This window comes from Mobula hypostoma, chromosome 3, assembly GCF_963921235.1.
Source record: "Mobula hypostoma chromosome 3, sMobHyp1.1, whole genome shotgun sequence".
NCBI classification, from domain to species: domain Eukaryota; kingdom Metazoa; phylum Chordata; class Chondrichthyes; order Myliobatiformes; family Myliobatidae; genus Mobula; species Mobula hypostoma.
Window position 1 is genome coordinate 87,490,182 of NC_086099.1, and position 26,864 is coordinate 87,517,045.

A 26,864-nucleotide genomic window follows, 5' to 3' on the forward strand; every position below is an offset into this window, starting at 1 on the left:
GATGGAGTGAGAGCAGATGTACGTGATATGGGGGAGATGCGTTTAAGAGCAGAGTTGATAGTGGAGGAAGGGAAGCCCCTTTCTTTAAAAAAGGAAGACATCTCCCTCGTCCTAGAATGAAAAGCCTCATCCTGAGAGCAGATGCGGCAGAGACGGAGGAATTGCGAGAAGGGGATGGCGTTTTTGCAAGAGACAGGGTGAGAAGAGGAATAGTCCAGATAGCTGTGAGAGTCAGTAGGCTTATAGTAGAAATCAGTGGATAAGCTGTCTCCAGAGACAGAGACAGAAAGATCTAGAAAGGGGAGGGAGGTGTCGGAAATGGACCAGGTAAACTTGAGGGCAGGGTGAAAGTTGGAGGCAAAGTTAATAAAGTCAACGAGTTCTGCATGCGTGCAGGAAGCAGCGCCAATGCAGTCGTCGATGTAGCGAAGGAAAAGTGGGGGACAGATACCAGAATAGGCACGGAACATAGATTGTTCCACAAAGCCAACAAAAAGGCAGGCATAGCTAGGACCCATACGGGTGCCCATAGCTACACCTTTAGTTTGGAGGAAGTGGGAGGAGCCAAAGGAGAAATTATTAAGAGTAAGGACTAATTCCGCTAGACGGAGCAGAGTGGTGGTAGAGGGGAACTGATTAGGTCTGGAATCCAAAAAGAAGCGTAGAGCTTTGAGACCTTCCTGATGGGGGATGAAAGTATATAGGGACTGGACATCCATGGTGAAAATAAAGCGGTGGGGGCCAGGGAACTTAAAATCATCGAAAAGTTTAAGAGCGTGAGAAGTGTCACGAACATAGGTCGGAAGGGATTGAATAAGGGGGGATAAAACCGTGTCGAGGTATGCAGAAACGAGTTCCGTGGGGCAGGAGCAAGCTGAGGCAATAGGTCGGCCATGACAGGCAAGTTTGTGGATCTTGGGTAGGAGGTAGAAACAGGAAGTGCGAGGTGTGGGAACTATAAGGTTGGTAGCAGTGGATGGGAGATCCCCTGAGCGGATAAAGTCGGTGATGGTGTGGGAGACAATGGCCTGGTGCTCCTTAGTGGGGTCACGATCAAAGGGTAAATAAGAGGAGGTATCCGCGAGTTGTCGCAGTGCCTCGGCAAGGTAGAGGTCAGTACGCCAGACTACAACAGCACCCCCCTTATCGGCGGGTTTAATAATAAGGTTAGGATTAGTGCGGAGGGAGTGGAGAGCAGAGCGTTCCGAAGGAGTGAGGTTGGAATGGGGACAAGGTGCGGTGAAGTCGAGACGGTTGATGTCCCGTCGGCAATTAGCGATAAAGAGATCCAGAGCAGGCAGAAGACCAGAGTGGGGTGTCCATGAAGAAGGAGGGTTGAAGACGGGAGAAGGGGTCATCGATGGGGGTGGAAGAGTCCTTGCCGAAGAAGTAGGCTTGGAGACGGAGACGGCGGAAGAAAAGTTCCGCATATTGGCGAACACGGAACTCGCTGAGGTGTGGGTGAAGGGGGACAAAGGTGAGGCCCTTACTGAGGACAGAGCGTTCTGTCTCCGACAGTTGAAGGTTGGAGGGGATGGTAAAGACCCGGCACGGATGAGAGCTGGGATCAGAGGGGGGAGGGGGGAGGCTGGGGGTGTCAATGGAGAGGGGAGGGTTGGGGTGAGAGGAAGATGGAGCCTCTGAGGGCCCAGGAGCCGACGATGGGATCTGATGGGACCGCACCTTGTCCCCATTCCAACCTCACTCCTTCGGAACGCTCTGCTCTCCACTCCCTCCGCACTAATCCTAACCTTATTATTAAACCCGCCGATAAGGGGGGTGCTGTTGTAGTCTGGCGTACTGATCTCTACCTTGCCGAGGCACTGCGACAACTCGCGGATACTTCCTCTTATTTACCCCTTGATCGTGACCCCACTAAGGAGCACCAGGCCATTGTCTCCCACACCATCACCGACTTTATTCGCTCAGGGTATCTCCCATCCACTGCTACCAACCTTATAGTTCCCACACCTTGCACTTCCTGTTTCTACCTCCTACCCAAGATCCACAAACCTGCCTGTCATGGCCGACCTATTGTCTCAGCTTGCTCCTGCCCCACGGAACTCGTTTCTGCATACCTCGACACGGTTTTATCCCCCCTTATTCAATCCCTTCCGACCTATGTTCGTGACACTTCTCACGCTCTTAAACTTTTCGATGATTTTAAGTTCCCTGGCCCCCACCGCTTTATTTTCACCATGGATGTCCAGTCCTTATATACTTTCATCCCCCATCAGGAAGGTCTCAAAGCTCTACGCTTCTTTTTGGATTCCAGACCTAATCAGTTCCCCTCTACCAGCACTCTGCTCCGTCTAGCGGAATTAGTCCTTACTCTTAATAATTTCTCCTTTGGCTCCTCCCACTTCCTCCAAACTAAAGGTGTAGCTATGGGCACCCGTATGGGTCCTAGCTATGCCTGCCTTTTTGTTGGCTTTGTGGAACAATCTATGTTCCGTGCCTATTCTGGTATCTGTCCCCCACTTTTCCTTCGCTACATCGACGACTGCATTGGCGCTGTTTCCTGCACGCATGCAGAACTCGTTGACTTTATTAACTTTGCCTCCAACTTTCACCCTGCCCTCAAGTTTACCTGGTCCATTTCTGACACCTCCCTCCCCTTTCTAGATCTTTCTGTCTCTGTCTCTGGAGACAGCTTATCCACTGATGTCTACTATAAGGCTACTGACTCTCACAGCTATCTGGACTATTCCTCTTCTCACCCTGTCTCTTGCAAAAATGCTATCCCCTTCTCGCAATTCCTCCGTCTCTGCCGCATCTGCTCTCAGGATGAGGCTTTTCATTCTAGGACGAGGGAGATGTCTTCCTTTTTTAAAGAAAGGGGCTTCCCTTCCTCTACTATCAACTCTGCTCTTAAACGCATCTCCCCCATTTCACGTACATCTGCTCTCACTCCATCCTCCCGCCACCCCACTAGGAATAGGGTTCCCCTGGTCCTCACCTACCACCCACCAGCCTCCGGGTCCAACATATTATTCTCCGTAACTTCCGCCACCTCCAACGGGGTCCCACCACTAAGCACATCTTTCCCTCCCCCCCTCTCTCTGCATTCCGCAGGGATCGCTCCCTACGCGACTCCCTTGTCCATTCGTCCCCCCCATCCCTCCCCACTGATCTCCCTCCTGGCACTTATCCATGTAAGCGGAACAAGTGCTACACATGCCCTCACACTTCCTCCCTTACCACCATTCAGGGCCCCAAACAGTTCTTCCAGGTGAGGCAACACTTCACCTGTGAGTCGGCTGGGGTGATATACTGCGTCCGGTGCTCCTGATGTGGCCTTTATATATTGGCGAGACCCGACGCAGACTGGGAGACCGCTTTGCTGAACATCTACGCTCTGTCCGCCAGAGAAAGCAGGATCTCCCAGTGGCCACACATTTTAATCCACATCCCGTTCCCATTCTGACATGTCTATCCACGGCCTCCTCTACTGTAAAGATGAAGCCACACTCAGGTTGGAGGAACAACACCTTATGTTCCGTCTGGCTAGCCTCCAACCTGATGGCATGAACATCGACTTCTCTAACTTCCGCTAATGCCCCACCTCCCCCTCGTACCCCATCTGTTACTTATTTTTATACACACATTCTTTCTCTCACTCTCCTTTTTCTCCCTCTGTCCATCTGAATATACCCCTTGCCCATCCGCTGGGTCCCCCCCCCCCTTGGCTTTCTTCCCGGACCTCCTGTCCCATGATCCTCTCGTATCCCTTTTGCCAATCACCTGTCCAGCTCTTGGCTCCATCCCTCCCCCTCCTGTCTTCTCCTATCATTTTGGATCTCCCCCTCCCCCTCCAACTTTCAAATCCCTTACTCACTCTTCCTTCAGTTAGTCCTGACGAAGGGTCTCGGCCTGAAACGTCGACTGCACCTCTTCCTATAGATGCTGCCTGGCCTGCTGCGTTCACCAGCAACTTTTATGTGTGTTGCTTGGTTAATAAAGAGTTAATTGTCTTCCTATTATTCTGTGTTGTTAAATATCGGTGCCAGTGAGTTAGAAATCTATTTCAGATGCATGCATGCCTTTGCATGTGTAGTAACCTTAGCATTGTTTAAAGAAAATTTAAAGCACTATTATTGTCGAGGCCTGATTATAGTAGTCAAAGATAATGATGTCTCGGGAGCTGGCAGCACTTGGAGTTCAAAGTAATAACAGGAAAAAACTAATTTACATTACAAGTGTAAATCAGACACATGATTTCAGAATGTCTAGTTAAGATATCAAACTGACATATACTACATTTCTTTACAATGAATGTAGAAAGCAATGGTTGTACAGACACATACCAGTCTAATTGAAGCATTTTCCCCCTTCAAAATTGCTTATTCATTTAGTGATGTAATGTGCCTAGTATTGAAATTCCAAGAGTTTTAGGAAACTTTTTCTCCAGAGTAACCCTATGTTATTAAACACAGTTTTGAATGGTAGAACATCTGTTACAGCTTTATAATTCTGTGAACATTGCTGATGAACCATTTCTTGTCCACTTATAATTACACAATGCGTATCTTGTATGTTTCTATTTTGACAGCTAAATTATATATTTCCCTTTGTGTATTGCAAAGTTTATATTTTTTCTTAAGTGAGTATATTGTTTCTGCTAACATGTTTTATAAGTTGCGATATTGCATGGCTGAGAGCACAAATGCTCTATATAATCCTTGTAAATGGTAACTTTTTACTGAAATAATGCCAGGTTTTCTTGTGGAAATGTGGTTGAAGTGAGTTCACAGTAATTGTTCCATATAGCTGAAAAGCAGTTTTTGGTCATAAACCTAACTGGAATGTATGGACATTTGGAAACAGTTATGAAAAATTAAGCAAATTATAAATGCACTTAAAATAAGAATTGACAGCTTGATGTATACAAGAATATTCCTTTTGGAAAGTACTGTACATGCTTTATCCAAGAACTGATTCATGATATAATATAGATACAGGAAATGATCTATCAAATATGTATATTGAATGTAATTTACTACATGCAGTGTCTGCTTAAACATTAGATTTGTGTATAAAACAAGCAGTTAATCTAAATAGATAAAATCTCAAATATTCCAATCACCATATCGATTTACATTTTTCACTGACCATTTTACTTAGTTTTTTCGCTACTTTTGATATGATAATTTAAATCTGTTGGGCTTATGGAAAAATTATGGCAGTATTCTACATCATAAGATTTGGGAAGGAATTTTACCTGGTTAAAGAGAGTTATGCATACTGCTTAAAAAAGATTGCCTCTTTTGTTGAAAGACGGTTTCTTTCAAAAAAAACATGATAGTGTTTCTCTTCAAATTTTTGGACATAACTTTCAATTAAGATAGGCCAGTGGTACCAAAAAAAAGCCATAATAAAATGCTTTAAAATTTGTTATTGAGCATTCTAAGTGGAATGTGCTTTGAGAGAGCTATTACCATCTGTTCCATTTTCAGTCTTTACAAGCCATTTAAATATTAAGAAAAAAAAATTACGTTTTAGTTTACTTTTTTCATGTTAGAGGTTTTGAGTGAGTCAATACATTATCTGAAACTTGAATTCAAACCCACTTCGGCCAGTCGAAAAAAAAAATCTGCTGCTGGCCAGTTGATAGGGATTTGTGTAAAAATTTAACCAATTCAGTGCAGGAACCCACCAAGCAAAATATTGCCGAGTTTGGGACAAATTGGAGCTCTTGTTGTTGATCTTAGGTACACTGTTGGAGTTAAAAATCAAGAGTGTGCTTGTGCCACTCTTTTGCTTGCCGGTATTTCTTGTGTCCCCTACGCAGAAAAGCATTGCACGTCTTAAGTCCCTCATCCTGTGGCATAGGAATTCACCAAAACGTAAGTTCTAATTTTCATTTAAAAGAGCCTCTATAGAATTAAATATTTAATTTATTTCTGAAAAGTAACACGATTTATATCTACACAGACTTTCACTCTCCAGGTTGCTTAATTATAGTGCTACAATAAAGAAAAATGTCTGGCATTATTAATCTCTGTATCTGCTTTTAACTGATGCATTTCATTGCTTTCTTCTGACAAATGTTCTGTAACAAAAGAACAATTTGACTTCAATCAAATTTTCAAAAATATTTTAGTATGTTTCCTATGTAGTGTGAATTGGAATATTGTTGTTATAGACAAAGCTGAGGTTAGTTCAAATTCCTTTGGGTTGCTGGAGTCTATATTTCTGTTTTGTATGATTTTGTTGCTATTCAATTCCAGACATAAATTTGATTCCAGCATTTTAAACAGAGAAGGAAAGGAAACCGGAGGGTGGGGGTTTTGTGTGTGTGTGTGTGTGTGTGTGTGCACGCACGCGCGCGCGCATGCCTTAGAGACATAGAGTCTCCACCAGCCTCATATAGAAAATGTTCAACTTCAGATAATTCCTAGAACAATCAATACAGAGGAAAATTAAGAAACAAGACAAGTATTGCTGTTTGGTATTGCCAATAAATCCTGAAAAGGGTGTGGTTGAAAAGTAATATCTGTTGCTTTTACACTTCTGATGGGTTGCTGGAGGAGAGTCACAGCATAATTTTTATTCTCAACGATGGACTGTCACTTTTAAAAGTTGCAATTCCCTGTAGAATTGCTTATGCTCCCCGGGTAGGCTGCATAGCACAGACTACATCTCTTATTAATATTTGGTCAAAACAGTAGAACAGCTGCTGTCAGAAAAAGAAACTTATCAAAAATAGACTCAGTGCCATTAATGATTTGTGTTTTAATAGCTATTTGGTGCTAATATTTTATTAAGTTCCCTGTCTTAATATAATGAACATAATTTTATTTCCTTTTTCTTTTTTTTGTTTCTCATTACTTTGCACATAAACACAGATTAAGTTTACAATTTTCTCAGGTGATTTGATTATATTTTGTCAAGGATTTTCTTTAGAAGAAGGACATGAATTTATTCCTCCTTGTGTGGCTCTGTTGTGCAGGTCAATAAATAGTTAACGTAAGATCTGCTTCTGCCATGTTCTCTAACAGAGCTTCTCTTCTTCCAGCTATACACTATTTGGTTGATCACACACAGATTCTCTTGTGATTTCCCTCTTCTCTAAGAGAGCAAAAATTGATCTTTATATGTTTCTTTAAGGAAAGATTATGAGTCTGAATTGAGTAGAAGGTGGAATTCTTTGCATTATACTTCATTCCTGTAGATAATTCACTTGGTAGGCAGTACACAGATTAGAATGAGAAATACATCCTAGAATACTGGGGAAATAATCTGATACCATCTTTTATTCAGTGCTGTTGTTCATGCTGATTTTGGAATTGGCCTGTATTGAAAAGTATAAGAAATAGAAGCAAAAGTAGGCTGTTTCACTTTAATGTCTTCTGATCTTCTATCTTAGTGCCATTTTCCTGTAGAACTCCATATACCTGCTTTCCTTTAATACCCTGAAACATATTGATCTCTGTTATGAATATATTCATTGACAAAGAGTCCACAGCCTTCTTAAATAAAGGATTCAAAATGTTCCCTTCTCTACGGATGAATACATTGCTCTGCACCTCAGCCCTGAAGAACGGATAGTTATTTTGAGACAATGATACTTTGTTGTAGGTGCCCAGTCAGGAGAAACATATGAAGGCCTGTCAGAATTTTGTCAATTTCAATGAAATAATCTCTTTTTCTAAATACTGATCTGTTTAATTTCAGACTCAGAATCCGGTTTAATATCACTGGTATATACTGTATTGTGAAATATGTTGTTTTGTTGCAGCAGTACATTGCAATACATAGTTTAAAAACTATAGGTTACAATCGGAAAAAAACATATAAATTAACTTAAATATTTTTGTAGCTAATGAGGTAGTGTACTTGGGTTCGCTGTCCATTCAGAAGTCTGGTGGAGATGGGGAAGAAGCTGTTCCTAAAATGTTGAGTATGCGTTCTCAGGCTCCTGTACCTCCTCCCTGATGGTAGCAACGAGAAGAGAGCACTTCCGGGGTGATGGGGGAGGGGGGTGTTAAATGATAGGTGCCACCTTTTTGAAGTTTTTGAGCCTTTTGAAGATGTCCTTGATGCTGGTGAGGCTAGTACCCAAGATGGACCTGGCTGATTTTGCAACACTTTGTAGATATTTCTGATCCTTTGCAGTGGGTTCTCTGTACCAGACGGAGATGCAACTAGTTAAAATGCTCTCCACAGTACACTTGTACAAATTTGCAAGAGTCTTTGGTGACGTACTGAGCCTCCTCAAACTTCTCATGAAATAAAGCTGCCGCCATGCCGTCTTTGTAATTGCATCAATATGTTGGGCCCAGGATAGATCTGCAGAGATATTGACAGCCAGGAAATTGAAACTGTTCACCCGTTCCACTGCTGATCCCCCCCCCCATGAGAACTGGTGTGTTCCCTCGACTTTCTCTTCCTGAAGTCCGCAATTAATTTCTTAATCATACTGATGATGAGTATAAGGTGGTTGTTTTGACATTACTTAGCCAGCTGATTGATCTCACTCCTGCACACTGCCTTGTCACCATCTAAAATTCTGCTCACAATAGTTGTGTCATCAGCATATTTATAGATGGCATTATAGATGGCATACAGTCATGGGTGCAAAGAGAGTAGAGTCGTGGGCTAAGCACGCATCCTTGAGGTGTGCCATTATTGATTGTCAGCAATGACGAGATGTTATTTCCGATCTGCACTAACTGTGGTCTCCTGATGAGGAAGTCAAGGATCCAGTTGCAGAGGGAAGTACAGAGGCCCAGGGTTTGGTGCCTGTTGATTAGTACTGAGTGTACGATGGTATTAAATGTTGAGCTGTAATCAATAAACTGCAGCCTGATGTAGCTATTGCTATTGTCCGAGTGATCCAAGGCCAAGTAGAGAGCTGCTGAGAATGCAGCCGCTGTAGAGCTATTGTGGTGATAGGTAAATTGCCCAAGACTCAGATCAAGGTCCTTGCTTAGGCAGGAGTTGACTTTGAGCATGACCAACCTCTGAAGCCACTTCATCACAGTAAGTGTGAGCGCTACTGGGCAATGGTTGCTTTTCTTGGGCATTGGTATGATTGTCATCCTTTTGAAGCAGGTCCGACCCTCTGACTGCAGCACTGAGAGATCTAAGATGACCTTTAACACTCGAGCCAGTTGGTTGGTGCAGGTTTTCATTGCCCTACCGGGTACGCTGACATGGCCTGATGCCTTGTAAGAGTTCACCCCTCATGAAAGCTGTTTTGACAGCAATTCTGGGTCACCAAATGCTGCAGGGATTAGCAGAGATATACTTTTATTCTCTCTTTCAATGTGTGTATAAAAGGCCTTACCTGCTTCCGTTTTCTTAAAGGGGAGCTGCACTCGTCACCTGAGTTCGCAGTGCAGGGTCCAATGATTCTGACGTTCAATAGATTTTAATAACATCTTAAAGTGATGTTGTTTACTGAAGTACCCATGGTTGTGACTGTGGATTTCAGCTGCAGTAATCTCTAAATGGGGATGTTTGATGATTCCTATTGGAACAGCACACAGAGTTGCCACTTGTTGGTCCTTCCTTAACCATCTTCACACAGGCCAAACTGTCCCTATCCCAGGAATCATGCTGGTGAATCTTCACTGTACTTAGGTGGGGAGACTAGACTAGTACGCAGGTTTTATATAACCACAGGAAAAGTTGTTCTTTACTCAGGCTCCCCCGCAATAAAGGCCAACATTTCCCTTCCTAATTGCTTGCTGTGCATATATATAAAACTTATAATTTGTCATGTACAAGGGCACCTAGCTTCCTCTGAACATATTTCAATCTCTCACCATTTAAAAAAATAACTATTGTTCTATTTTTTATGGAAATGGACATTTTTACTTTTTATATTCCAAGCGTCACACATAGTCACTCAGCATATCTATACACTTCTGAAGCCTCTCCAGATCCTCTACACAATCCAAAAGCTAACCTGTCTTGTATCTTTGCAGAACTTGGAAATATTACATTTTTTCACATTTCGTCGTTTATTGTACCATGGTTTTGAAATTGGCACAACAAAAGAACAGTAACAAGCTGGCAACAGAGGTAGTTTCTTAAAAATACCAACATACGTCTACTTTACAAACTATAAGTTAACACCCAAAATACATTTCCTCCAGGCAAATTGTAGCTAATGCTCTATCTATGGTGAAAATTTGAGGAATTCAACCAACCCTCTTCATGGATTCTAGACATTTTTCCTATCAGCTTCTGTTGATGTTTTGTATCCACACAAGTTTTTTTAAATAGATTTAATAATAAGTATAATTGCACTTACATAGCATTTCAAAAAATTGAAATTACGATATATTTTACTATGTGCAGCAATAATCTACTGATTGTGTAACCAGGGACAAGGATCAAGCACGGCTTGTGGAATTAAAATGGCTGCCCACTGGGAGGTTCCAGTTGGCAGGGCAGACGAAGCAAAGGCTGGCACTGGAGGAATTCAGTAGGTTGAGCAGCATCTGTACAGGGTGCGGGTTGGTGGCAACCAACAATTTCTTTTTTCAACTGCAGATGCTGCTTGACCTGCTGATTTCCTCTGGCAGTTTTTATCTTACTCCGTGGTCCAGCATCTGCAGTCTCTAGTGCCTTAGGACACACTTTGCACTTCTTCTGTTTGGTTATAAGTAATCGTTCCAAAGTTAACCTGATCACCCCTCTCTCACAAATAGATGTTGCTGCCCAGTTCAGCCTCTCTTCCATGTCAAACCAACCCTCAGCAAGATGCCGATGATTAGGGCTTCCTTTTCCCTTGTGAGACTTCTAAGGTTGTCTGGTATGAAACCAATTCCTTCAAAGTGAAGTCTTCAGAAAATTTCCTAAATGAATTTTAGAGGATCCTTCCATGTGATTCAGCAATAGTCTTCATAGCTGCAGTGCCAATGAATTTCAGTCTATATATATATATGTTGTGTACTGTTGACATTTCAGTCTCGAATTAAATCACCATTCTGTTTGACTGTTTCACACGTTTCGTCAAAGACATACCAACTCCTTGTGATGCAACACACATCAAAGTTACTGGTGAACGCAGCAGGCCAGGCAGCATCTATAGGAAGAGGCGCAGTCGACGTTTCAGGCCGAGACCCTTCGTCAGGACTAACTGAAGGAAGAGTGAGTAAGGGATTTGAAAGCTGGAGGGGGAGGGGGAGATGCAAAATGATAGGAGAAGACAGGAGGGGGAGGGATAGAGCCGAGAGCTGGACAGGTGATAGGCAAAAGGGGATACGAGAGGATCATGGGACAGGAGGTCCGGGAAGAAAGACGGGGGGGGGGGTGACCCAGAGGATGGGCAAGAGGTATATTCAGAGGGACAGAGGGAGAAAAAGGAGAGTGAGAGGAAGAATGTGTGCATAAAAATGAGTAACAGCTGGGGTACGAGGGGGAGGTGGGGCCTAGCGGAAGTTAGAGAAGTCAATGTTCATGCCATCAGGTTGGAGGCTACCCAGATGGAATATAAGGTGTTGTTCCTCCAACCTGAGTGTGGCTTCATCTTTACAGTAGAGGAGGCCGTGGATAGACATGTCAGAATGGGAATGGGATGTGGAATTAAAATGTGTGGCCACTGGGAGATCCTGCTTTCTCTGGCGGACAGAGCGTAGATGTTCAGCAAAGCGGTCTCCCAGTCTGCGTCGGGTCTCACCAATATATAAAAGGCCACATCGGGAGCACCGGACGCAGTATATCACCCCAGTCGACTCACAGGTGAAGTGATGCCTCACCTGGAAGGACTGTTTGGGGCCCTGAATGGTGGTAAGGGAGGAAGTGTAAGGGCATGTGTAGCACTTGTTCCGCTTACACGGATAAGTGCCAGGAGGGAGATCAGTGGGGAGGGATGGGGGGGACGAATGGACAAGGGAGTTGTGTAGGGAGCGATCCCTGCGGAATGCAGAGAGAGGGGGGGAGGGAAAGATGTGCTTAGTGGTGGGATCCCGTTGGAGGTGGCGGAAGTTACGGAGAATAATATGTTGGACCCGGAGGCTGGTGGGGTGGTAGGTGAGGACCAGCGGAACCCTATTCCTAGTGGGGTGGTGGGAGGATGGAGTGAGAGCAGATGTACGTGAAATGGGGGAGATGCGTTTAAGAGCAGAGTTGATAGTGGAGGAAGGGAAGCCCCTTTCTTTAAAAAATGAAGACATCTCCCTCGTCCTAGAATGAAAAGCCTCATCCTGAGAGCAGATGCGGCAGAGACGGAGGAATTGCGAGAAGGGGATGGCATTTTTGCAAGAGACAGGGTGAGAAGAGGAATAGTCCAGATAGCTGTGAGAGTCAGTAGGCTTATAGTAGACATCAGTGGATAAGCTGTCTCCAGAGACAGAGACAGAAAGATCTAGAAAGGGGAGGGAGGTGTCAGAAATGGACCAGGTAAACTTGAGGGCAGGGTGAAAGTTGGAGGCAAAGTTAATAAAGTCAACGAGTTCTGCATGCGTGCAGGAAGCAGCGCCAATGCAGTCGTCGATGTAGCGAAGGAAAAGTGGGGGACAGATACCAGAATAGGCACGGAACATAGATTGTTCCACAAACCCAACAAAAAGGCAGGCATAGCTAGGACCCATACGGGTGCCCATAGCTACACCTTTAGTTTGGAGGAAATGGGAGGAGCAAAAGGAGAAATTATTAAGAGTAAGGACTAATTCCGCTAGACGGAGCAGAGTGGTGGTAGAGGGGAACTGATTAGGTCTGGAATCCAAAAAGAAGCGTAGAGCTTTGAGACCTTCCGTAACTTCCGCCACCTCCAACGGGATCCCACCACTAAGCACATCTTTCCCTCCCCCCCTCTCTCTGCATTCCGCAGGGATCGCTCCCTACACAACTCCCTTGTCCATTCGTCCCCCCCATCCCTCCCCACTGATCTCCCTCCTGGCACTTATCCGTGTAAGCGGAACAAGTGCTACACATGCCCTTACACTTCCTCCCTTACCACCATTCAGGGCCCCAAACAGTCCTTCCAGGTGAGGCATCACTTCACCTGTGAGTCGACTGGGGTGATATACTGCGTCCGGTGCTCCCGATGTGGCCTTTTATATATTGGTGAGACCCGACGCAGACTGGGAGACCGCTTTGCTGAACATCTACGCTCTGTCCGCCAGAGAAAGCAGGATCTCCCAGTGGCCACACATTTTAATTCCACATCCCATTCCCATTCTGACATGTCTATCCACGGCCTCCTCTACTGTAAAGATGAAGCCACACTCAGGTTGGAGGAACAACACCTTATATTCCGTCTGGGTAGCCTCCAACCTGATGGCATGAACATTGACTTCTCTAACTTCCGCTAGGCCCCACCTCCCCCTCGTACCCCAGCTGTTACTCATTTTTATGCACACATTCTTTCTCTCACTCTCCTTTTTCTCCCTCTGTCCCTCTGAATATACCTCTTGCCCATCCTCTGGGTCACCCCCCCCCCGTCTTTCTTCCCGGACCTCCTGTCCCATGATCCTCTCGTATCCCCTTTTGCCTATCATCTGTCCAGCTCTCGGCTCTATCCCTCCCCCTCCTGTCTTCTCCTATCATTTTGCATCTCCCCCTCCCCCTCCAGCTTTCAAATCCCTTACTCACTCTTCCTTCAGTTAGTCCTGACGAAGGGTCTCGGCCTGAAACGTCGACTGCACCTCTTCCTACAGATGCTGCCTGGCCTGCTGCGTTCACCAGCAACTTTGATGTGTGTTGCTTGAATTTCCAGCATCTGCAGAATTCCTGTTGTTTGCGTTTAAACTCCTTGTGATGGATTGATTTCATTTTTTGGATTTGCTGTACAAAGAATTTAATCAGGGTTTGATTGCAACATTTAAGAGATGTTTGGATAGGCACATGAATGAGATAGGTATGGAGGTCTGTGGTCTAGGTTTGGTAAATGGGACTAGGCAGAAAAACATGTCAGCATGGACAGGAGGAGCCAAAGAACCTCTTTCTTTGGGTCAATGCTCTATGACTTGTACGGAGCTACCTTGGCAATAACACTCTGCACCTGTATTTCAGAAAGCAGCTTACATATTACTACTGGTATAATAATTTAATTTGATCCTCATTTGAATATTTTTTTAGATCGCTGAAATTGTAAAAGGAATTTTGCTTTTAATTCACAGATGAACAACTTAGTTTGATATGAGCACCGAGATTCCAAGGATATTCTCAGAATTTCTACTCCTCAGAATGTCCCATGAAGGAAAAACTATGCTTCCCAGATCTTCACATGCATCAGAAATCTAAAGAGCTTCATACGCTAATGCATTTCACTGCAGCGGAAATGTTAATATTTGAAATGGTTGCACTACAAAAATTATGGGGGTGGAACAAAGGTTATAAATATCATTGAATCAAAATGTTTCCATTTATCTGTCATTAATACATTGAAGTAAGTTATCTGAATGAACCACAATTGTAAAACACTACAAAAACACTTCTGAAAAATAGCCATCAAGGCAACTATTAAAAAGTACATGAAAGTCCTGTGGAATGGAATGATGCCTCGTTGTTTTGCAAAATATTACAGTTCTGTCAAAGAAATAGCTCAGAATTAAGTGCAAAGTTCTAGAACGTCAAAATTCAAAGTAAATTTCTTATCAAAATCCCTACTGTATATGTCAACATGAGGTTTATTTTCTTGCAGACATTCAAAGAAACATAATAAAATCAATGAAAGGCCATGGCTAATACAACAATCAGTGCAAAAGGCAGCGGACTGTGTAAATACAAAAAAAGAAATAACAATAATAAATAAAGTATAAAGTAAAGTATAAGGTATGACTAATAATTATAATAATAATATCATCAACGAAAAAAGGAGTCGGCACCCCACGCAAGCATATGCAATTCTGATAAGAAGTATACATCACTAAACTTAAGTGAGACCACACTCAGGAAAATGAAGACATTATCGCTATTCAAGAAAAAGTTAACCAATGGAAGAGCGTGACCTGCCATGGAAGACATCCCCACGATCTGAGCAAACTAGATGTCATCAAAGAAGCATTGTTCGCCTGGCTCAGAGTTGGAGACTTGTTCCCAGAAACAGAAGAGTTCCTTCTGGCAATACAGGTCCAGGTGGTTAACAAAAAAAAATGATCAAATATACACAATAAAAGACAAACAAATTCAAGACGAGAAATGTAGAAAATGCCGAGGAAAAACCAGAAGCAATCCAACACATTACAGGATCCTGTAGCATTTTAGCACAGTCTGATTACTTACACAGGCACAATCAACTGGCAGACATCATTCATCAAAATCTTGTTTTAAGATACAAACTCATAAATGAAATCACACCTTACTATAAATACAAGCTTGATCCAGTTTTAGTGTCAGAATAACACAAATTATATTATGACTGATCAGTTATTACAGACAGGACAATCCATAATAACTGTCCAGATATAATAATACAGGATAAACAAACAAGAACAACTTATTTAATAGAAATAGCCATTCCAAGCACACATAACTTTCAGAAATCAATCAGTGAAAAACACTAGAAATACGCTGAATTAAAAAAGGAAATTGAAAACCTTTGGAACATGAACAAGGTACGCATTGTCCCGATAGTAATATCTACAATTGGTATTATTCCAAAGGCACTACACAATAGCATTGAACAATTAAGGCTACACAGTAATATCTATGTAAATCTTCAAAAAACTGCAGTACTGAGCACCATGGGAATAGTCTGAAAGTTCCTAGCAATTGACAAATGAGCATGCTGCCCAGACCTCAGGTATAATCAGCTTGAGCAGAGAAAAATACATAAATAAAGCAATAAATAATTAAATAAGCAATAAATACAAAGGACATGAGATGAAGAGTCCTTGTAAGTGAGTCTATAGATTGTGGGAGCAGTTCAGTGATGGGGTGAGTAAAGTTGAGTGAAGGTATCCACTATGGTGTTATGGGTCCTGAGGCTCCTGTACCTTCTTCCTGTTGGCAGCAGCACAAAGAGAGCATGGCCTGCATGCTGAAGTCCCTGGTGATGAATGGTGATTTCCTGCAACATTGCCCTGTGTAGATGTGCTGAATGGTGGAGAGGGCTATACCCCTGATGGACTGGGCCATATCCACTACTTTTTGTAGGCTTTTCTGTTCAAGAACATTGGCGTTTCTATACCAGGCTGTGATGCAACCTGTCAAATACTTTCTGTCACTCATCTGTAGAAGTTTGTCAAAGTTTTAGATGCCATGCAGAACCTTCACAAACTTCTAGGAAAGTAGAGGCACTGATGTGCTTTCTTCCCGATGGCAGTTACGTGCTGGACCCTCGGACAGATCCTCTGAAATGATAACACAGAGGAATTTAAAGTTACTGACTCTCTCCACCCCTGATCCTCTGAGAACTGGCTCATGGACCTCCAGTTTCCTGCTCCTGAAGTCAATAATCAGCTCCTTGTACATTGGAGCTGTGCTTAGCCTCACAGTCATAAGTATAAAGCGATTGAGGTCTGCAAGGATCCAGTTGCAAAAGGAGGTATTGAGGCCAAAGTCTTGACACTTATTCCTTAATTTTGAGGGGATGATTGTATTGAATGCTGAGTTGTCGTCAAGAAGAGCATCCTTTGTATCCATCTGCTCTGTCCAGATGTTCCAAGGTTCAATGAAGAGTCAGTGAAATGGCATCTGCTGTATACCTGTTGTGATGGTAGGCAAATTGGAGCAGATCCAACTCACTTCTCAGACTGGAATTGATATGTTTTATCACCAACTTCTCAAAGCTCTTCATCACAGTGGATGTGAGTACTACTGGACAATAGTCATTGAGGCAGATTATCAAGTTCTTCTTGGGTCCAGTATAACTGAAGCCTGCTGGAAGCAGTTCGGTTTCTCAGACTAAGAGGTTAAAGATATCAGTGAAGAATCCAGCCAGTTGATCAGCACAGATCTTTAGTGTTCGGCCTGGTACCCTGTCTGGGCCGGATGCTTTCTGTGGGTTCACCTTCATGAACAATGCTCTCATGTCGGTCTCAGAGACTGAAATCCTTGTGTTATTGGGTGCTGTGAGTTCCTGAAGGTGCCGCTTTGATTTGGCAGTCAAAGCAGGCATAAAAAGCATTGAGCTCCTCTGGGACCAAAGTCTTGTTGTCACCTATGTCACTTGGTTTCACTTTGTAGGAGGAGCTAGCATTCAAACCTTGCCCCAGCTGTTGAGCATCCTTCAGTGATTCAAGTTCAGTCTGGAACTGCCACTTGGCACTTGAGATGTCTTTCCAGAGATCATACCTGGACCCCTTATAATTTACTTGGTTGCCAAAGCTAAATGATACTGATCTGGCCCTCAGCAGATTGTGGATCATGGTTCATCATGGGGTTCTGGTTGGGAAAGACTCGGAATGACATTGTGGAAACATGTTTGTCTACGACTATTTTTATAAAGTTGGTGACAAGCGTGGTGTGTTGGGTCAGATCCACAGATAAGTCTGAACACGGTCCAATCCACCGACTCTGTCGCCACTCCTCTGCCCCCTGTGACCAACTCTTTGGTGTCGTTATCTCTGGAGCCTTGCTCTTTAGCGTCTGCCTGTATGCAGGTAGGAGGATAGCCAAGCGATCAGATTTCCCAAAAGGCAGTCTAGGCATGGAACGGTAGGCATTCTTAATCATAGTATAGAAGTGGTCGAGATTGTTGGGACCCTTGGTATTGCAGGTGATATGTTGCTGATAATTGGGCAGAGATTTCTTCAACCAAGCCTGATGAAGTTCCCAATAATAACTTGATAGAGGTTGTGGTAGGCTGTTTCCTGTTTACTGATGGCAACACCCAATACATCGACTACCTGTTTAACATCGGCCTTTGGTGGTATGTAAACTATGGTCAGGTTCACAGAAAACTCTCTTGGTAAGTAGAACGGTCAGTACTTAATCATTAGGTGTTGTTCCAGGTCAGGGGAACAAGAGTATGACAAGTCTGCTGCATCCGAGCACCACAAAAAAAAAATTATCATGAGACAAAGACCCGCACCGTTTGCCTTCTGTTTTGTTGTCAGACTTAGTAGATGGCCTTTGAGGAGCTCCAAGTAGAAGTAAGCACTGGCAGAGTAGAGTCACAGCCCGATGTGTGTGCTGCTACCAAGAGCCACACTCTTGCCACTTCGGTCTTGCTGATGGAAACTGTAACTAGGCTTGGAAAGAAAGGTCACAGATGCAGCCTCCTGGAACTTGCACTTGCCTCTCACTGAGGTCACAGACCACAGTAAGTGAGAGAGCCTGGACAACTCACTGATGCTAGATGAGCTGACAATGGAGTGGGTACTTGCCTGGTCTTCTTGGACCACAAGAAGCAATTTGTCTCGCTATTACGTATACATATGATGGATGTGCTCTCCAAAATAGTATCTGGGGAAAGAATCAGGAATTGGATCTAACTGCTGTACACAGATAGCAAACCAAGGGGTGGGAAGCACATAGCTTACCCATCAAAGCTGCAGTAAGGCAGGATTGCTCACTCTCGCTTTTCTTGTTTCTGAGTTGCATGGAACCCTTTGCTGAACCCATCAGTAGGGATGCAGGTGTAAATAGGGTGTGATTCAAGACAGAGTTCTTGTCAAGGCCAACCTGTACAGAGGCAGCATCGCTGCTTTCTGCTTAATCCCATGGCCAATCTAAAGAGTGATTAGCATTTGCAACTATTTTGACCTGGCTTTGGGAGGGTGTGTGGTTGGCGTTGTCTTGGCAGAGACAAATGCAGGAGGAGCGAAGTGATGCTCTTCAACGTCTGGCAAGACCTCTATTCCCTTTATTAGAATCAGAATCAGGTTTATTATCACTGACATACTGTATCTCATGAAGTTTGTTGTTTTGTGGCGGCAGTACAGTGCAAAAATAATTAAGTGACAATAAAAAATGAAATAACTAAATAGTGCAAGAGAGGGATTGTGAGGTAGTGTTCATGAAGTCGTGGACCATTCAGAAATATGGTGGTGGAGGGAAAGAAGCTGTTCTTAAAACATTGAGCCGTGTCAACAGGCCCTTGTACCTCCTCCCTGATGTTAGTAATGAAATGAGATGTGTCCCGCGGTGAAGGTCCTGAATGACGGATGCTGCCTCTTTGAAGATATCCTTGACGGTGAGGTGGTTTGTGCCCTCGATGGAGCTGACCAAGTCTGCAGCTCTCTACAGTCTCTTTCGATCTTGTGCATTGGAGCGTCCATTCCAGCTGTTAATGCAACCATTCAGCATGCTCTCCATGGAGTAACTGTTGAAATTTATGAGATTCTTTGGTGACATACCAAATCTCCTCAAGCTTCCGATGAAGTTTAATCACTGACATGTCTTCTTCGTGATTGCATCCATATGTTGGGGCCCAGATTCGATCCTCTGAAATGCTGACAGTCAGAAACTTGAAGCTGCTCACCCTTTCCACTGTTGACCCCTTGAGTGGGACTGGTGTACAGTATGCTCTCTTGATTTCTTCTTCCTGAAGTCCACAATCAATTCTTTGGTTTTGCTGATGGTTGAGTGCAAGATTGTTATTGATCTATCTCACTTCTATATGCTTCCTTGTCACCATCTGAGATTCCTTATTGGCCTGAGTCAACGTAGTAGTAGTAGTATCTGAGATTCTGCCATCACCAATGGTGCCATCAGCCAATTTATGGGTGGTGTTTGAGCTGCGTCTGGTCACACAGTTGTGAATGTAGAGAGAGTAGAGCAGTGGGCTAAGCTCACATCTTTGAGGTGCACGTATGTTGATGGTCGGTGAGGAGGAGATCTTATTACAGATCTGCACTGATTGTGGTCTCCAATAATGAAGTTACAAAGGGAAGTACGGAGGCCCAGGTTTGAAGTTTGTTGATTTGAACTGAGCGGGTGATGGTGTTGAAAGCTAAGCTCTAATCATTAAACAGCATTCTGACGTGGGGAAAGCTGTTGTTCAAGTGTTCCAAGTCCAAGAGGAGAGCTGGGGAGATTGCATCCACTGTGGATCTGTGTGGCAGTAGGCGAATTGCAGCAGGTCCAGTTTCTTCCTCAGACAGGTGGTGATTCTAACTATTGCCAATCTCTTAAAGCAATTCATCACAGGCGATGTGAGTGCAACTGGGCAATAGTGTTGAGGCGCTCATCCTGCTTTTCGTGGACACTAGTTTGATTGATTCCCTTTTGAAGTAAGTAGGGACCTCTAACTGCAGCAGTGAAAGGTTGAAAATGTCCTTGAACACTCCAGATGGTTGGCTGCTATACGGTTTCAGCATCCTGTCATGTACACCATTGGGCCCAGACTCCTTATGAAGGTTAAGTCTTTTAAAGGATGTTCTGACCAATTTCTGAGACAGACATCACAGAGTTATCAGATGCTGTAGGGATTTGCACAGTTGTAGTTTTATTTCCTGCCTGATCTGACTAATCTGACTAATACTGTCAACTCTAACTGTCTAAAGATGCTGGAGGTCTTTTTCAGTGTGGCTCGGTTATACAAAAAAAACTGCACTAAAACTTCGGGCAGTCAATGCAAAGGCTTTGTGGGGAAGGACTTCCACTTAAGTTCCTGCTGCCACGAAACATTGAGGGGTTAAGCACACTGTAGAGTTCTCTCAAACACAAGATGTTTGTCTTGCCCAGAGTGATCATGGGAGTGGCAATGGTGCTCTATAGCTAGAATGTGCTAGCAATACAAATGGATTGAACAAATATCGCTCTGAATGTATGAACTGAACAACACTGCCAATGAAAAGAATTCCACCACTGCTTTTGCTTTTCTTATACTTTTTCTGGAGAAAGTGTAGGACAAGCTATTTTCCCAAGCAGTAATGTGGTTACTATTGCTGTGGCATTATATCATTATTCAGCAATTTTTTTTTTAAATTTTCAGGTTATTGTCCCAGTTCTATGATCATCAGGATAGTGATTTACTACAATAACACAGGATTCTTGACCAGTTTTCCACCTACTCCCCTTCCCAACATGTGCCCACTGTAGATGAGTTCTAGATGACAGTTGGGAAGGAGATATAGTTAAGTGTGTAATTTTGAAAATAACTTTTCTTTGCAGAGGACTTTTAAAGCATTACCCTTCTTTTGAGGAAGGTTTGTTTTTTTTTAAATTTCTAAATGGGTAGCCAAAGTCCTGAGAGAATTGAAGATGATAGTAGAGTTTGATAAACAAAGCTGAGTTTTCTGTGCTGACTGTGTAAAAGGAGAGGCAGTCACCTCTGGAGGAGCTCCTGAAAGCATTTGCTCTGTCATTTTCCCTGGGTTTTTAACTGCATTTATAGCAGGAGATTAGGGGAACTCCACAGCAAACCATTTCTGAATTAAAGACAAAAAAAAATGCTGGAAACCAGCCCAGATACTATAAAAGAAATTGGCAAACAAAATTGTTTAATTCTCTTATTGTTTTCAGTTATAATTCTTTGTATTTCATCAGGGGTTTCAGGCTTTTTACAACTTATGTTTTAATCTTTATTATTCTTTAGATTCATTGTACAAAGTAATTTCCCCAATAAATCAATGCAGTTGTTCCAAGGTTTGCTTCTGCTTGGTAATTAGCCTGAAGGAGGAGCCAAACTGCGAATCAGACGCACATAGAATGTCTGTGTTTAGGTATGGGCTTGCTTTTGAACTTGGCTGACTGTTCAATTTCCAAACTCTAGTGATTCCTTTTTTGAGCATTTGAAATATTTGGGTGAACTTTGCTGGTTTCTAGAACTCTTGAAGTTGCATGGATTTAAACTAATGAAACAAAATCAACCTTTTTTGGATTTTTTCTCATTTTTGAACTTTAATTTGATATATCCCTATTTTTTCATCATTTATTTGCCAGTTCACTGTCTGTCTTGCAGTCAAAATCAAAAATGATTCTGTAGAATTGAAGGCTTGACAAGGCCCCGTTTAAAACTCAGGATAAATTTCAGAGACAGCAGAAGCTCATGGAATGCTTTATATTTGTGGTACAGCCATACTGAGGCTAGCAGAAATCACTTAAAAAAGCAGCCTGAGCTACTAAGTTTGTTCTTAGAATAGAGCAAAGAGATCTGAAAATTGGCAAAAATTGTATGCATTGAATGGTCTTGTCCTTAGTGCTCTTCAAAGACTGCCTCTGAAGACTATATTAATATACACTTAAGATAATGTCCCTCTATCCTGAAAAGTGTTTGCAAAACTGCTTCATATAGAACTTAAAATGATCCAGCGACCATTAACTAGTTGTTGGTTTTGTTTGTTTTTTTTTCCAGAAAGCATGACAAGTGATATGTAACAGATTCCTTTCCTAGTTTACCATTTTGTTTTCACAGTGGCTTCCCCCTGTTCTATATTTTTATTGCCTTATCACGCTCTTATTATGTTTTAGAAACATAGAAACATAGAAAACCTACAGTACAATACAGGCCCTTCCGCACACAAAGCTGTACCGAACATGACCTGACCTTAGAAATTACCTAGGATAAGGTCCATGTACCTGTCCAGGAGTCTCATAAAAAACAGTATTGTTTCTGCCTCCACCACCGCTGCCAGCAGCCCATTCCATCCACTCACCACTTTCTGCATAAGAAACTTACCCTTGACATCTCCTCAATGCCTACTTCAAAGCACCTTAAAACTATGCCCCCTCGTGCTAGCCATTTCAGCCCTGGGAAAAAACCTCTGACTATCACATGATCAATGCCTCTCATTATCTTGTACACCTCTATCAGGTCACCTCTCATCCATTGCTCCAAGGAGAAAAGGCCAAGTTCACTCAACCTATTCTCATAAGACATGCTCCCCAAGCCAGGCAACATCCTTGTAAATCTCCTCTGCACCTTTTCTATGGTTTCAACATCCTTCCTGTAGTGAGGCAACCAGAAATGAGCACGTGGGGTCTGACTAGGGTCCTATATAGTTGCAACATTACTTCTTGGCTCTTAAACTCAATCCCACAGTGATGAAGGCCAATGCACTGTATGCCTTCTTAACCACAAACTCAACCTGCGTAGCAGCTTTGAGTGTCCTATGGACTCAGACCCCAAGATCCCTCTGATCCTCCACACTGCGAAGAGTCTTACCATTAATGTTATTTTCTGCCATCATATTTGACCTACCAAAATGAATCTGGGTTGAACTCCACCTGCCACTTCTCAGCCCAGTTTTGCATCCTATCAATGTCCCACTGTAACCTCTGAAAGCTCTTCACACTATCCACAACACCCCCAACTTTTGTGTCATCAGCAAATTTGCTAACCCATCCCTCCACTTCCTCATCCAGGTCATTTATAAAAATCACAAAGAGTAGGGGTCCCAGAACAGATCCCTGAGGCACACCACTGATCACCGACCTCCATGCAGAATATGACCCGTCTACAATGTGAGTTTGCATCTCACTGTCGTAATTGCCGGTCTTATTACAGTTTTCTTCTTTAAAGAACTTTAGCGTAGTTTAGCCAATCAGCCAGGCTATGTTTGCCAAGAGAGTTGAGTTAATTTTGTTTTCCCTTGCGGGGAAGAGTTGTGGCATGTGTGCAGTGTGTTTTTAGAATTGCAGGCTTTGCAGTAAGTACCTTGAGGTTTCCTCCTTGGAACCTGTCATTGATTGAAATCCCATTGGAGTGTGATCACATTCAGTGGATCCTTGTGCTTTCAAGCACTCTTCATCTCATGTTTTTGATGTTTGTTGCTTATTTATTTATTTATTACTTGTTTCGTTTTGCATTTGTACAGTTTGTTGTCTTTGCACACTGGGTGAAAAAGAAGTCGGTGCAATCTTTCACTGATTCTGTTACGGTCTGGTTTTTGTTCTGTTATGGATTTCTTGCATATGCCCACAAGAAAAAGAAACTCAGTGTTGTATATGCTGACATACGTATGCTTTAAAAATAAATTTACTTTGAACAATTGAACTTTAATTTGATAGATCCCTGGGAGAAGCTCTGACTTATTGATGTTCTGTTCAGTTGTTGGTTGATTGGTGTCAAGGGCTACCTGCTAACAACCTGGCTAATTTCCCATGTGACATCCACAGTTTTCTTTTGTGTTGGTGGCACGATTGCTGAGTAGGAGCATGCCACTAACGCATTGCAGAATATGTAGCAGACATCTGATTCCTATCCCCGTACCAACATGTGCCAAGATGAGGCTACCCTCAGGGTGGAAGAGAAACACCTTATATTCCATATCAGTAGCCTCCAACTTGATGGCATGAATATCGATTTCTCCTTCCAGTAAATTTTTCCCTCTTCCTCCCCTCTTCTTCTATTCTCCACTCTGGCCTTTCTGGCCTCTTACCTGCTTGTCATGTCTTCCTGGGTCCCCCCCTTCTTTTTCCCATGGTCCACTCCCCTCTCCTATCAGATTCTTTCTTCTCCGGCCTTTCACTTTTCCCACCCACTTGACTTTACCGATCATCTTCTAGCTAGCCTCCTTCTCCTCCCCCATCTTTGTATTCTGGTGTTTTCCTCCTTCCTTTTCATCCCTGAAGAAGTATCTCAGCCCAAAACGCCAACTGTTTATTCATTTCCAAAGATGCTGCCTGACCTGGTGAGTTCCTTTAGCATTTTGTGGTTGTTATCCTGAGGCTATGGTTGTGGAGTTTGCAGCCTCTTGTGCTTCCAAGTATCACCTTCCAAGCTCTTTCTCTACCTCGACCCTTCCCTTCTATCCATCCCAACCTGGGTCCATTCATTTTCCTTTTTTCTCTCTATAACAGTCTACCACCAGCCACTATCACTATCCCTCCCACTTCCCTACTTGGCTCCATCTGTCCATTATCGCCCTACTTACTTGGTTCCCCAATAATCTGCCAGCCCCTCCCTCACCCCTCCCTCCCACCTTTTTATTATAGCCATCTCCCCTCTATTCTCGAAGTCCTGATGTAGGGTAAGCACCAATATCATTTTCTCTTGCTAGATGCTGTCTTACTTGCTGAGTTCCTCTTATAGTTTTTTTTTCTCCAGATTCCAGCCATCTGCAACCCCTCATATTGATATAGATTTGAATGCTTTAAAATACAGTTAAATTTATTATACAGTATTTCTTATTTCTGCCTGAATATAGGGAAATTAATGGAATATCAGTAATCTGTGTATTTTTTCCTGATATCCCCTCAAGTTGATAGAGGAAAGAAAAAGTAAAAAGAAAGCAGAAAAGAGTCGTAACTCGGGGGTTCATAAACAGTGAGTTCCGAGTGATAATATTTTCGAGTGACTGAAATGTCTGTCTACATTGGAAAGATAGACGCATTTGATTGCTCAGCAGATAACTGGATCGTGTATACTGAATGAATTGAGCAGTATTTTGAAGCAAATGAAACAGCTAATGAAAAGCAAGTGCCAGTGTTATTGGGTGCAATAATTGAAAAGGCACACAGTTTGCTTAGAAGTTTACTGATCCAACCAAACCAGCTGAAATGATCTTTGCAGATATTGTGAACATAATGTAGGAACATTTAGAACTGAAACCATTGTTGGTTGCAGAATGCTTTAGGCTTCATAAGCAGAATAAAAGGAAGGAGAACAACAGGAATTCTGCAGATGCTGGAAATTCAAGCAACTTTTATGTGTGTTAAAAGGAAGGAGAGTCAATTTCTGCCTGTATGGCTCAATTGAAGAAATGTCCTGAGCATTGGCAGTTCAGTAATGTGCTTAATGATGCACTGAGAAATTGTCTAGTTTGTGGAATTTTAAAAGAAAGCATTCAACATGGCTCCTAACTAAAGAACAACTTACATTTAAAAGAGCTGTTGAAATCATTGTATTGATGGAAACAACAGGTAGAGATGCCATTGAGTTGCAGTCAGGAATGAAAGGAAGCGTGAACAAAATTGCAACATCTAATCCGAAAACTGCCTGGCTGAACAAACTGTGTTACCATTGTGGCAGGGGCTGACGTACACCAGAACAATACAGATTTAATGGCGAAACTTGCAGGAAATGCAACAAAGTAGGACACATACAAAGAAAGTGTCAGTCAGACGAAAATAAATGGACTACACAGGGAGTAGTTTCAGCCCTAAGATATATAATAAGTTTAATTCCCTGGTGAATATTGACAAGATGTAAACAAGAGAAAATCTGCAGACGCTGGAAATCCAAGCAACACACACGAAATGCTGGAGGAACTCAGCAGGCCAGGCAGCATCTAGGAAAGGAGTACAGTCAACATTTCAGGCCAAAACCACAAGATGTGTTTATTTAGTGCACCACACATATCCCCTGGCTCCACACAATGACTCTCCCTTTAGCATCTGAGGCAATTTACTCTTTCTTAACCATCCTCTTGCTTGTATTATTTATATAATAATCTTATTAAAGGTTTTAGAATTTTCTTTGTTTGTTTTTTTTTGTGTGATAGTAATAGAATATATAATTAGCGAGGTTATGCTTCAGTTATGTCAAACAATGGTGAGATCATGTCTAAAGTACTGTGTACAATATGGGTCATCTTATTTAGGGAAGGGCGCTATTGTATTGGAAGCATTTCAGTGAGCATTTATTTATTTACTTATTTATTGTTTATGGAGATACAGCACAGAATGATCTCTACTGGCCCTTTGAGCCGTGTTGCACAATAACCCCTCACTTACCCTCGCCTAATCATAGGACAATTCAAAATGACCGATTAACTTATTAACTAGTATGTCATTGGAATGTGGGAGGAAACTGGAGCTGTAACAGTGTTACATTAACCACTCTGCTACTTTGGCATCCACAAGATTAATGCCTGGAATGGGTAGATTGTGCTGTGATTAAAAAGTCATACGGACTGGCCTTGTATTTACTGGAATTTAGAAGAGTGAGAGAGGACTTAATTGAATTGTATCTGTTTCTGAGTAATTTTGACATGGTAGATATGGAGAAGATGTCTCTTCAGATGTCGGAATCCAAAACTAGAGGCACTGTTTAAAAATAAAGAGGTAGGTAGATTCTTAATGAGCAGCAAGTGAAAGTTCGACTCAAGTAGATGGAAATGTGAAGTGGAAAT

At 42.7% G+C, this 26,864-nt stretch overlaps 1 protein-coding gene and 1 long non-coding RNA gene across 6 annotated transcripts in view; both read left to right on the top strand.

Annotated features, from left to right (window-relative positions):
* The window catches only part of LOC134344113 (LIM domain-binding protein 2), a 555,808-nt gene that overhangs the window by 121,373 nt on the left and 407,571 nt on the right, over nucleotides 1-26,864 (top strand). The window lies entirely within an intron of this gene.
* LOC134344114 (uncharacterized) lies at nucleotides 5,802-14,484 on the top strand. The gene is made up of 3 exons (XR_010017362.1): nucleotides 5,802-5,846; nucleotides 10,975-11,106; nucleotides 14,079-14,484. It is a non-coding gene; the product is annotated as an uncharacterized LOC134344114 (long non-coding RNA).